Here is a 10,876-nt window from a genome sequence, read left to right as displayed (position 1 = left end):
ATTGCAGCATCTTTACTCCTTTGGCTTTTTGCCAGCACCAACATTGGCCTTTGCCAACCCCCTGAGTTTCTTCATTCTATTCTTGCATTCATCTCACTGCTTTCTTGAGGTCTTTTTCTTCTCATGGAGGCAGGCCATGTCTTGCAAGTCTATGTTTGGGTTCATGGTTCTTTACATAATCCAAAAAAATCATAAATCACACCAAAGTCAGCTATCTTGCCACCACCAAAGTAAGTTCTGAATCCAAATACAAAGATGACATCCAGTGTGGTCTTGTATATTTTGACTAATTTTTCCAGCATTTCTGTCTTAGGTACTGTTGCCTTCCCAGTGTTAAGGATATCTATGACCATTTGTTTCCTTTGAAGTAGTTGGTTGGTCATGCGTTTCCTGGTCCAGATAGTTACTGTGTCATTCATGATGGCAGGTGATCTGCAGGCAACCAGGGAAGAAAACTCAGGAGGATGCTTTAAATCAGATGAGTCTATCTGTTTCAGAGCCCCATATTGACATTGACCTAGTATGTGTGTGTGTGTGTATATATATATACACACACACATACATACACATTTTATGTGGTATTCATTAATTCCATCTATGGCTATGTAACAAATTACCCCCAAACTAGCAGCTCAAAACAAGAAATATTTAAGTAATTATTATTTCACACAGTTTCCGAGGGTCAGAAATTTATAGGCAGCTTAGTTGGGTGGTTCTGTCTTAGGGTCTCTCATGAGGTTGCTATCAAACTCTCAGCTGGGGCTGAAGTCATCTGAAGGCTGGACAATTCACTTTCAAATGCATTTGTGTGATTATTGGCAAGTCTCCATTCTCTGCAGGGCCTCAGTTCCTCACCACATGAGCCTCTATCTACAGGTTGCCTGGGTATCCTCAAAAGCCAATGATGAGAGAGAGAGAGAACAAAACAGGAGCTGCAGTGTCTTTTGACCTTAATCTTGGAATTGGTACATCATCATTTCTGCCATATCCTATTAGTCACACAGATCTGGGAGGGTACTATGGAAGGGTGTTCACACAAGGACAGAGGGATGTTTGTGGTCATTTTGGTGGCTGGCTGCCACACCCAGCCATGTTTTTATGCCTCCCCATACACATTCTAACATCTTTGAAATCGGGATGCATCTTATAATCAACAGTATGTCATAGTTTAACTGGCAAAATCTCTAGTTAGTAGTATATAAAGTAATCACGTGTCTTATAATTGTATCTTATTCAGGGAAATATCCCATAGGGATAGGAGGCTTCCTGACTCCTGGCTACCAGTCTTGACCATGTCGCTCACGGTCCCATCGAAAGTCTAGTTGCTGTCCCACCATATGATGCTCAGCTCCTTTTCTACACCCTTGCCCACCCCAGTCCTTCTGAGGTGCCTTCTTCATAACTTAAATGACTATATCAGGCCTAAATCTTCCAGAAGCTTTCCTTGACCACCCTAGAGCACCGTAGTCTCAGTTTCCTCTGTAGTCCCATAACACTTGTTAATGATTCCATCCATTCGGTCCTTAATTTTGTACCTTGTAGTAATTGTTGAGGTTTCATATGTATCTACTTCACACGTACGTGTTGTGTATATGCCCAGTGTGAACACTAAATGTTGCTGTGTGCATTTGGAGTCCTGTTTTATTTCTAAAGTAGAATTTTGGGACTCTTCATAAAACAACAACAACAAATCTCTGCTCCTTGGGTGAAATTTTATAACTAATCTGATAGACAAAATTATAATAATCAGAAATGTACAACTATACAAAAATGTATAAGTCAAAGATGCAAAGGCTGAGTTAGAGCACCTCGGGTTCCAACAGTTCATCTACCTCATGATTGTTTTGTTCTCTGTAACATCTAAGTTATAAGATTTATTTGAACATGACTTCTGTGCATTCCATTGCACCATGGGGTGGGGAAAAAGGTGTCTGGTCTATTTTTGCCCACAAAAATAGGAATTTTTTCTGGGAATAGTGTTAAGAACAAAAGATCAGTACCTAACAAAGCTCTTGTAAGTGGTTTAACTTATTGTCTTATAATATTTTTCAAGATTCATTGAAACAAGTGAATTGATTTCATCTATCTATCTATCTATCTATCTATCTATCTATCTATCTATCTAAGTTAAGGGAGGTTCAACAGAATGCATATTATAAGAAAAAAATGTTAAGGGAGGGTAAAATATATGAACTTCAAATAAAACTAACTAGAAATCCAGCAGACAGTATTGCTAAATTTGGGGATTTTCTTTCAGTTCCTTGGATCGTTTATCATCCGCTTCCTCATAAAACAAGCAGTTCAGGATTGTTGCTGGAAATGCATTGGTAAGGCCCAGCCCAGCTCTACTCTGTCACTGGCTCAGAAGCACTTCTATCACCAGATATATATAAGAAAAAAATGAATCATCACTTCTACCTCATATCACATCCAAAAATTATCTAGAAATGGAATGTAGGCTTACACACAAAAGCTAAAATTATAAAACCTCTTTAAAAAGCATAGAGCAAAAATCGTTATATATTTGGGATAGGCAAAGTGGGTTAGGCCAGGTAGACTGTTACTGGGCACCACTTTTCAATTCAGAGGGGCAGGAAGTAAGGCGTTCCCTTAGGTAGCCCTAAATACCTGACACATTTAACTGAATTTGGTTGGTATCTATTCTCAGTATAGGTTAGAGCCCAGAAAAGGGGATGATTCACTGGCACCTCCTCTGACATCTAAGAGTGCATGGATCTAACATTCTTTAGTTCTTCCAGGCTTGGGAATAACTATCTTATAGATGACATTACAAGGTTGGATGAGATAGTGTCTATAAAACACTCTGAGATCTCTAGAAGAATGATGTCTAAAATTCACAAGGGATCACTACAGGTAACTACTCTTCGCAAGAATATGTTCTGACTTGTTGTTTCCAAGAGTCTGTCTTCCATATGTCTTGGGATGTCTGTCATCTTACTCTATTTTGTGCTGCTATAACAGAATGCCACAGAATGGGTAATTTATAATGAACAGAAATATATTTCTTACAGCCCAGGAAGCTGGGAAGTCCAAGATCGAGGCATTGGTATCTGGCGAGGGCCTTCTCGCTGCATCATACCATGGTAGAAGGCAGAAGGGCAAACAGAGGGAGAGAGAGAAAGAGGCACACACTCATCCTTTCCAGGGTCAAATTCATCCTTTTATAATAAGCCCACTCCCACAATGCTGTGGTTTGAATGTGTCTCCCAAAGTTCACATGTGGGAAACTTAATTTCCAGTGTAACAGTGTTGAGGGGGGGGGGTCTTTAAGAGGTTATTAGGTCATGAGGGCTCTGCGCTCATGAATAGATTAATGCTATTATTGAAGGAATGGGTTAGTTATTGTGGGAGTAGGTTCCTGATAAAAGGCTGAGTTTGGCCCCTTTCCTCCTTTCTCTCACCCATGTGGTGAGTTCCATCATGTGCAGGAAGGCCCTCACCAGATAATGGCACCCTGTTACTGGACTTCCCAGCCTGCAGAACTGTGAGAAATAAATTTCTTTATAAATTACCATCTGCAGTAGACTTTTATAGCATCACAAAACAAACTAAAATGTGTGATAATGAACCCACTCCCATAATAATGACATTAAACCCATAAGGGCAGAGTCCTGATGGCCTAGTCACCTCTCATTAGACCCCAACACTGTTGCACTAGGAATTAAGTTTCCAACATATGCTTTTTGGGGGACACATTTAAACCATAGCATCTGTGTTTAAACATTTATAGTTAGTTTCAGGGTTGGTGGGTGACTCAGGGAGCTGGTAGGTTAACACAATATACATGATATACCCTGCCTGTTCTGTACCCTCTGCCTTCCTCCCTATTGTCTAGCTCCCCTTGAGCATGATGACAGGCAAAATTTGTTCAAATAAAGCAATTGGAGAACTCTTCTGTTAACTTGGTCCCTGAGTGTCTAAGTCCCTGAAACATGAAATGGAGACATGTCTTCAACTTAACAACATCACAGCCTCCATCCCTTGCACACCATGGGAAGCATTAATCATATTCATTAGGGATCTAGTTGCAGAATATATATCAAAGGAGGAGGACAGAAGTGAGGGAAAACAATTATGTTTAACAAATGAACTAAAACAATTATGCAGCCACCCACTGAGTAGAGAGCTTTGAGCTCTGCTTCAAACGGGTTATGAAACAACCAACTGAGAAACTGTATTGCAATTGAGCTGGACAGCTATTTCAGAGAACTCTTTCACAAGATAAGTCAACCAACATCACTGATTAGTGATGTCTAAAAGGTGCTCTGTTATCAGATCTCCTGTGAGTCTACAATTAGCAATTTTCTGTAATTTTTAGAAGTTCAATAATAGCCATATGAAGACATTAAAATGCTGCCTCTGGTCATCTTGTGGCAGTTACATTTGTTATAATTTTTGACTGCTCAGCATCTCCTGGCCACTCTTCCTATGTTGAGGAATCTTCCCTATTTTACCTTGCCTCCCCAAAGTAGGAACCAGAAATGTTCTTTCCCATCCTACCTTGGCAACTTTTGGAAACCCACCTCCTCATCATAGGCAAGACTTCCTATCATGTGACTGGAAAGAAACATCTATGACATATATATTTATTCCATGACCTATGTATCATTTTGTAGGCTGCCAAACATTCAGCCAGCAAGTGAACGGTCCATTTATTTGCAAGCTTGGGCTGATGCTTCTTACCTCTAAAAGCTAAGAACTGTCATTGCTACCAAAGATTGGTACAGTTAAGCATGGGCATGTGTCCTAGAGGTCAATCAGACACATTCACATGAAGCTTCAATGGGGAAAGAAGAAACAGGTACCACGCAGACCTGTTTCTAAGAAGGATGGAGACAGAGTGTTGGAGCCTTACAGCAAGCATGACCATGGTTCTCTCCAGGCCCACAGTTGGGATATCACTGCAGTGTTTCTCTGGAATGCTTTGTGGTGTAGCATGTCTGGCTCTGTTGGGGGCACAGCTATAAAACCTGACTTTGACCTTCCTGTGTTCTTTAAGATCCCTGATACTCTTTAATAAAATTCTTTCCTGCTAGTTAGAATGCTGAGTGATACACAATGCTTTTTAGAAGCTAAATAAGAGGAGAACATGTGACTGTTTTAGAAAGCTGTTAAAAGTTTATGCCAGTTGGGCAGGCACGGTGGCTCACGCCTGTAATCCCAGCATTTTGGGAGGCTGAGGTGAACAGATCACCTGAGGTCAGGAGTTCGAGACCAGCCTGGCCAACATGGTGAAACCCCGTCTTTACTAAAAATACAAAAAATTAGCCAGGCGTGGTGGCATTTGTATGTAGTCCCAGCTACTCGGGAGGCTGAGGCAGGAGAATCGCTCGAACTCAGGAGGCGGAGGTTGCAGTGAGCCGAGATCGCGCCACTGCACTCCAGCCTGGGTGACAGAGGGAGACTCAGTCTCAAAAAAAAAAAAAAAAGATTGTACCAGTTGATGGTGGCAATGGCAGTACTCAGCTTTTAGAGATAAGAAGCATTGGCCCAAGCTTGCAAATAAACAGACCACTCACTAGCTTGCTGAATGTTTGGCAATGTACAAAGTAATACGTAGGTCACAGAATAAATGTCACAGATGTTTCTTTCTAGCCACATGACAGGAAGTCTTGCCCTAGAATGAAGGGGTGGGTTTCTAAAAGTTGCCAACACCACTTTTAGTGTAGGAACTCACTGAAATAATCCCTGTGCCCTGTACTCTGACATTAGACACTGGTCCGTCGGGAGGGCAGAGAGACACTCAATTGGTCATCAGCCGCTGAAAGCTGCAGAAGACTTCAGCTGAGTATAAATATGACCCGGGAGAGACAGTGCATGGAAGTGACAGACCTGTGCTATGATTTGAGCCCTTCAGCTAACCAGCTCAGAAAAGATACCCTCCTTCCATCTGCAAGGAGCATAATACAGAGTGAAATGATTGTGTAGGATTCCCCAGACAAATCCTTTACTATAATGTCTTTCTACAAATATTAGGCTCTGAACAAACACATAGAGCGAACCCCCTGCAACTTATCAAAACAGTTTATAATCTTTTGCCAAATATTGCTAAGTCCAGTTTGTGGGCAGGTATTGATTTTTTTAGGTAGACATACATTTGGCACCCTAATAAGTTCCCCTAAAGTTAATTTTGAGATTCTGTGCCAGGTAGGCTGTCTTGGGTCAAAGAAAGTCTACCAATCTCAGGAGATTAGAGCCTAGTGTAGGAAGACCTAGGGAAGCTGAGAAGAAGGTCTCCATGTTGGCTGCCACCCTGGCTGGCACTCAGGCACCTGGAGAGTTGTCGCTAGCCATGGGTTCTTTTGGGGTCACTCTCAGCAGCAGGCACCTGCCTGGCTCTCATGCTCAGTCATTGCTGTGATTCGGCTCCATTGTCCCTTCTTCCTCCACTCCTGCACTGTGAATTACCTTCCCTCCTGTCTTTAGAATTCCCTCTAGTTTATGGCTTCTGCTTACTCATAAGCACTTCTGCCTTATGGCTTCAGTTGAGTGCCTTTTATTTGTGTCTTTCAGCTTCTGCTCCTACTTCCGACTGCTAATATCGATGACACCAGTTATCTTCAAATTCCTCATAAGGGGCTCCAATGACTTCATTTAGCCACTCTGCACAGCAGAGCCTATTAGTCAGAGCTCTCCAGCTGTCCTCCAGAATGCAGACTCGAGCCTGGATAATATGGTAGATGTAGTGGTATGCCTTGCTTCACCCAGCCAGTTCCCCTTTTGTGTTCCATATTGCACTACACCTCACAAATGGGTGCTTGTGCTGTACTCCTCAGCTCCTTCTCATATATTAGAGCACAGAAAAGAGATAGACAGCTAGCTTGTGAACATTCTGAACTTGCAAGTAACAAGTTGTGCAGAGAGTATCTGGGCAGATTGTATTTTCCAAAGATAAGAGCACCAATATATCCCATCCTGCATTTTCTCCTTAGAGTGGGAAGTTTACACTGTGGGTCCATGGTCCTTCCTGTTGAATCTAAGCAGGCCTGTGACTACAGTGGAAGGGAAGCTACCTGACTTCCAAGGCTGACTCATAACAAGTGGTAAGGCTTCCACCTATCTTCTTGGGGCCCTTGCTCTTGGAATCCAACCATGACGCTTGTGGAGGTGTTTCAGCTCAGCCCTCGCTGATGTCCCGGCTGACAGCCAGCATGAACCACTAGACACACGAGCATTCAGATGATTCCAGCCTTCAGCCCCAGCTAATGGTGAGTGGAGCAGAGACAAACCATCTCCACCCAGTTAAGCACAAATTTGCAGATTTATAAGAAAAACAAAAACAAAACAAAACCAACTCCATCTTAATCATTTTGGTTTGGGGTACTTTGTTACCCAGCACTAGATAACTAAAAGTATCTCTTACCATCTCCCCAGTGATCTTATCCCTTCCACAGATCCCCCTCTTTCCTGTATACTCACCATCATCATCTCCACTGGCTCCTTAACCTCAGCCTTTAAATGTACTTTAGCAGCTTCCAACCTAAAGGAAGAAAAAAAAATCTCTTTATCAAGTCAGATCCCTTCTTTCACTCTTACCCACTAGCTCTGTTCTTTCACATTCAAATTTACTATAATGATTATCTACTCAACGCAGCTACCTTCAAACTCCTCTGAGCTACTCTATTTACCACAAGCAAGCATTTTCCCTCTGCCCAGTGAGCTTCTAGCTCCAAAACCAATGGACAACACTCCATATTTATCTTCCTACTTGTCTAACACCACAAATCTCACTGTGGGATGTCATCTGCTTATTTGCTCCACTACTACCAAAATCTTCAACTCTTTATGTACTGATGTGCAACTCTTATGCCCTAATGACTTGGGGCTGGTAAACAGCTGGGAGGAAAGACAGAAATGTAAACCAAAGAAAATGACTGAGGCAAGTCTCAATCAATTTAGAGGTTTATTTTGCCAAGGTTGAGGATGTGCCTGGGAGAAAGGAACACAAATCACAGGAACATCTGTGATTCATGCTTTTTCCAAACAGGGTTTGAAGACTTCAATATTTAAAGGGGAAAGAGTGGGCAGAGGAAAGAGAAAGAATAAAAGGGGGGAAGGGTAGACAAAAGGTGGCAAGTGGTTTCTTTTGGGGTTCTACAGATCCCCATCTTTCCTGTATCCTCACCGTCATCCTCTCCACTGGCTCCTTAATCTCAACCTTTAAATGTACTTTAGCAGCTTCCAGCCTAAAGGAAGAAAAAAAAAATCTCTTTTTTTTTTCTCATTCTTTTTGAGGCTTTGATTAGCACTCATCAAATCCACATTTTATATGTTAAAGGAGTGGGTAGAGGAACACAGTCAACTATGCACTTGTATCGTGTTCAGTGAGTTTGCATTTTTATATAAAATAAAGTAAACAGAGACCAGGGAAAGCAGTCATGAGACATGCGTTTGTCTCAGGTGAGTGGAGGAGGGATTCCTAGTCCTGCCTGTCCTGCACCTGTGAAGATAAGTTCTTAATTTACATTGTCAGGGTGAAATTTACAAGAACTCTGTTTCAGAATAAAGATCTTGGGGCCCCCAAAGAATTTCCTCATGAGCAAATTGTGAGGCAGGCCACCTGGGGAGATATGTGGCCTTCTATCTTTGCAGCTATCTATTTAGGAACAAAATGAAGGCAGTTTTTGCGTGACTCAGTTCCAAAGCTAAACTTTTCCCTTTGGCACAGTTTGGGGTCCTGAATTTTTTATTTTTCTTTCATGTAAACAAGTTAGGATTTATTGAAAGACTTCCAAGTGCCAGGTGCCTGTCTAAGCACTGTCAAGCAATAAAATTTCAACAAATTGAGTTTAATTATCTAATTGGCTTTTATTAGCAATTCATGAATCGGGCAGCATCCCATTTATGAAATAGAAAGGTGCTCTAATGAGCTGAGCAGAGGAAGTTGGCTTTACAGAGAGCAAATGACAGAAGAAAGCAAAAACAAGGGACAAAAAACAGATTGTTCATTTTAAAATTATTTTCCTTGTAGGGTTAAGGCAGATGGGAATTCATTATCATGCTGCCTCAGGCTGACCAGGCCCCTTTGGATTGATTGCTGTGAATCTTGCTGTTTAGGAAAATGTCCCATATCTAAGTTCAGTTTCATTACGTGGCACTCAGCATGAGTGACTCCATTCTGGTTTGGTTTGGTCTGGTCTGCTGGGGATTAGTGCATGAGCTCAGTCAAAAACTATGGCCTCCCATAAATTTCATTTCACAGCACTTTTGCCTAGGTTGACAGTAAAGAAGGAGAAGTGTAGTAGAAATGTGGTAGCTGGCCCAAAGATCCTCACTCCTGGAATCCATGCCCCTATGTGGTCCCTTTTCACAGTGAATAGAGCCAACCTGTGTGACCAATAGTATACTGCAGAAGTGGTGGTGTGTGGCTTCTAAGAATAAGTAATAAAATGCATTGCAGCTGCTGCTTTGGCTTCTGGGGAAGCCAGCTGCTGCATGGTTAGATCACTCTGCAGCAAGGCACCCACAGAGTGCAACTGAGGCCTCCACAACAGCTGGCACCAGTGTGACAGTCACGGGAATAAACCATCCTGGAACTGGATCCCGTCACCCCAAACAAGTCTTCAGATGGCTGCCAGCTCAGCCAACATCCAACTAAGCCTCATGAAAAATCTCAGACATGGTGAGAAATAATAATGTGTATTGTTTTAGGCTACTGAATTTGGGGGTATTGATTATGCAGCAATAAACAATTACTACAAGAAGTTGGGTTCTACAGTCAGAGGAACCTGTGTTTGATTTCCACTCGATCACATGGCCACATGTTAACTTCCCCAAGCCTGAGTTTCCTCCTGCATAAATGACAGCACCCACTTCCTACTGTCATTTCGAGGATTATATTAGGTAATCCATGTAGAATGCTAAGCATGATGCCTGACATACAGTAAGCTTGCTGCAAATGTTAGTTATCATTATGATTATTACTCCAGCTCTACCTATTCAAATTTTTGTGTGGTTATCAAGACATGATTCTTACAACAGCGTTTGAACATAAAAGAAGTGATAGTAATGAAGGGACACACTTGGATCCACCAAGATGGCATAAAGATTACTTTAAATTGAAGATATTTGAAATACAGCAGAGGCAGAAAGAAGCCTTTCTGGAGCTTCCCTTATCTGACTAAAGGCAGAGACTTCTGAGAATAAATCCCCTGTCCTGGGAAGCTTCCAGCCAGGAAGGAGACTGACCATTAGAGAAAGTGCATAAACAAACCTTATCAAAAACTGTCTAGCTTCCATTTGTTCTCCTAGAACAAATCTTCTATCTTTCACCCACCCTCACTCTCACCCTTTCCCTTCCCTGATTAAGCTGGTATGTGAGCCCGTACTCCCAGCTGTTCAGTGAGTTCATCAGTACTGAGTACTCCCACAGACAAGGGAATCAACTTCATCTTTTCTTTTGTTAATATATCAATTGTCAGTTAATTTTCAGACCCCTGGTATCTAGACCTAAGTTAATAGAGGAAAAGTTTTTCTCCCAACAGTAATATAGTGTCTTCAAGGAAGGCCATAGGTATCAAAATAAAGTAGAAATAATAAAGGAGTACCATTATTAACTTGGATTTAGAGAACCTTAACCCTAGAATCCATTTTGTCCAGTTCCCTGTGTGATGTAGAAATGGAATTCTGCAACTTCTGTCAGGGACTGAGCAGTACTTTTAAGCCACTCTGAGACAAGAAATGTCACATACATGCTTGAGCCAGTGAAAACTGGCTGCTGTTAACAAGGAGATCTTTCAGAAAAATTCTTCTGAGCCAGCCTGTGCCTCCACCTACTCTCTTATCTTCAATAGCTGATTAGCCCCTCTAGCTCTCAATTCTGTCTTTCTCTTGGATTTAAGATTTCTAGATGCCC

General features: G+C 41.8%; 1 pseudogene; it reads right to left on the bottom strand.

The window, feature by feature from the left end:
• Positions 1-12: 12 nt before the first annotated feature.
• On the bottom strand, positions 13-517 carry LOC112129342 (small ribosomal subunit protein eS24-like; annotated as a pseudogene).
• Between the last annotated feature and the right edge of the window lie 10,359 nt (positions 518-10,876).

The sequence above is a fragment of the Pongo abelii genome, chromosome 1 (genome assembly GCF_028885655.2).
Source record: "Pongo abelii isolate AG06213 chromosome 1, NHGRI_mPonAbe1-v2.0_pri, whole genome shotgun sequence".
In the NCBI taxonomy this organism is placed as follows: Eukaryota; Metazoa; Chordata; class Mammalia; order Primates; family Hominidae; genus Pongo; species Pongo abelii.
Note: the sequence above shows the minus strand (reverse complement) of the source record. Positions and strands in the feature narration are given on the sequence as shown.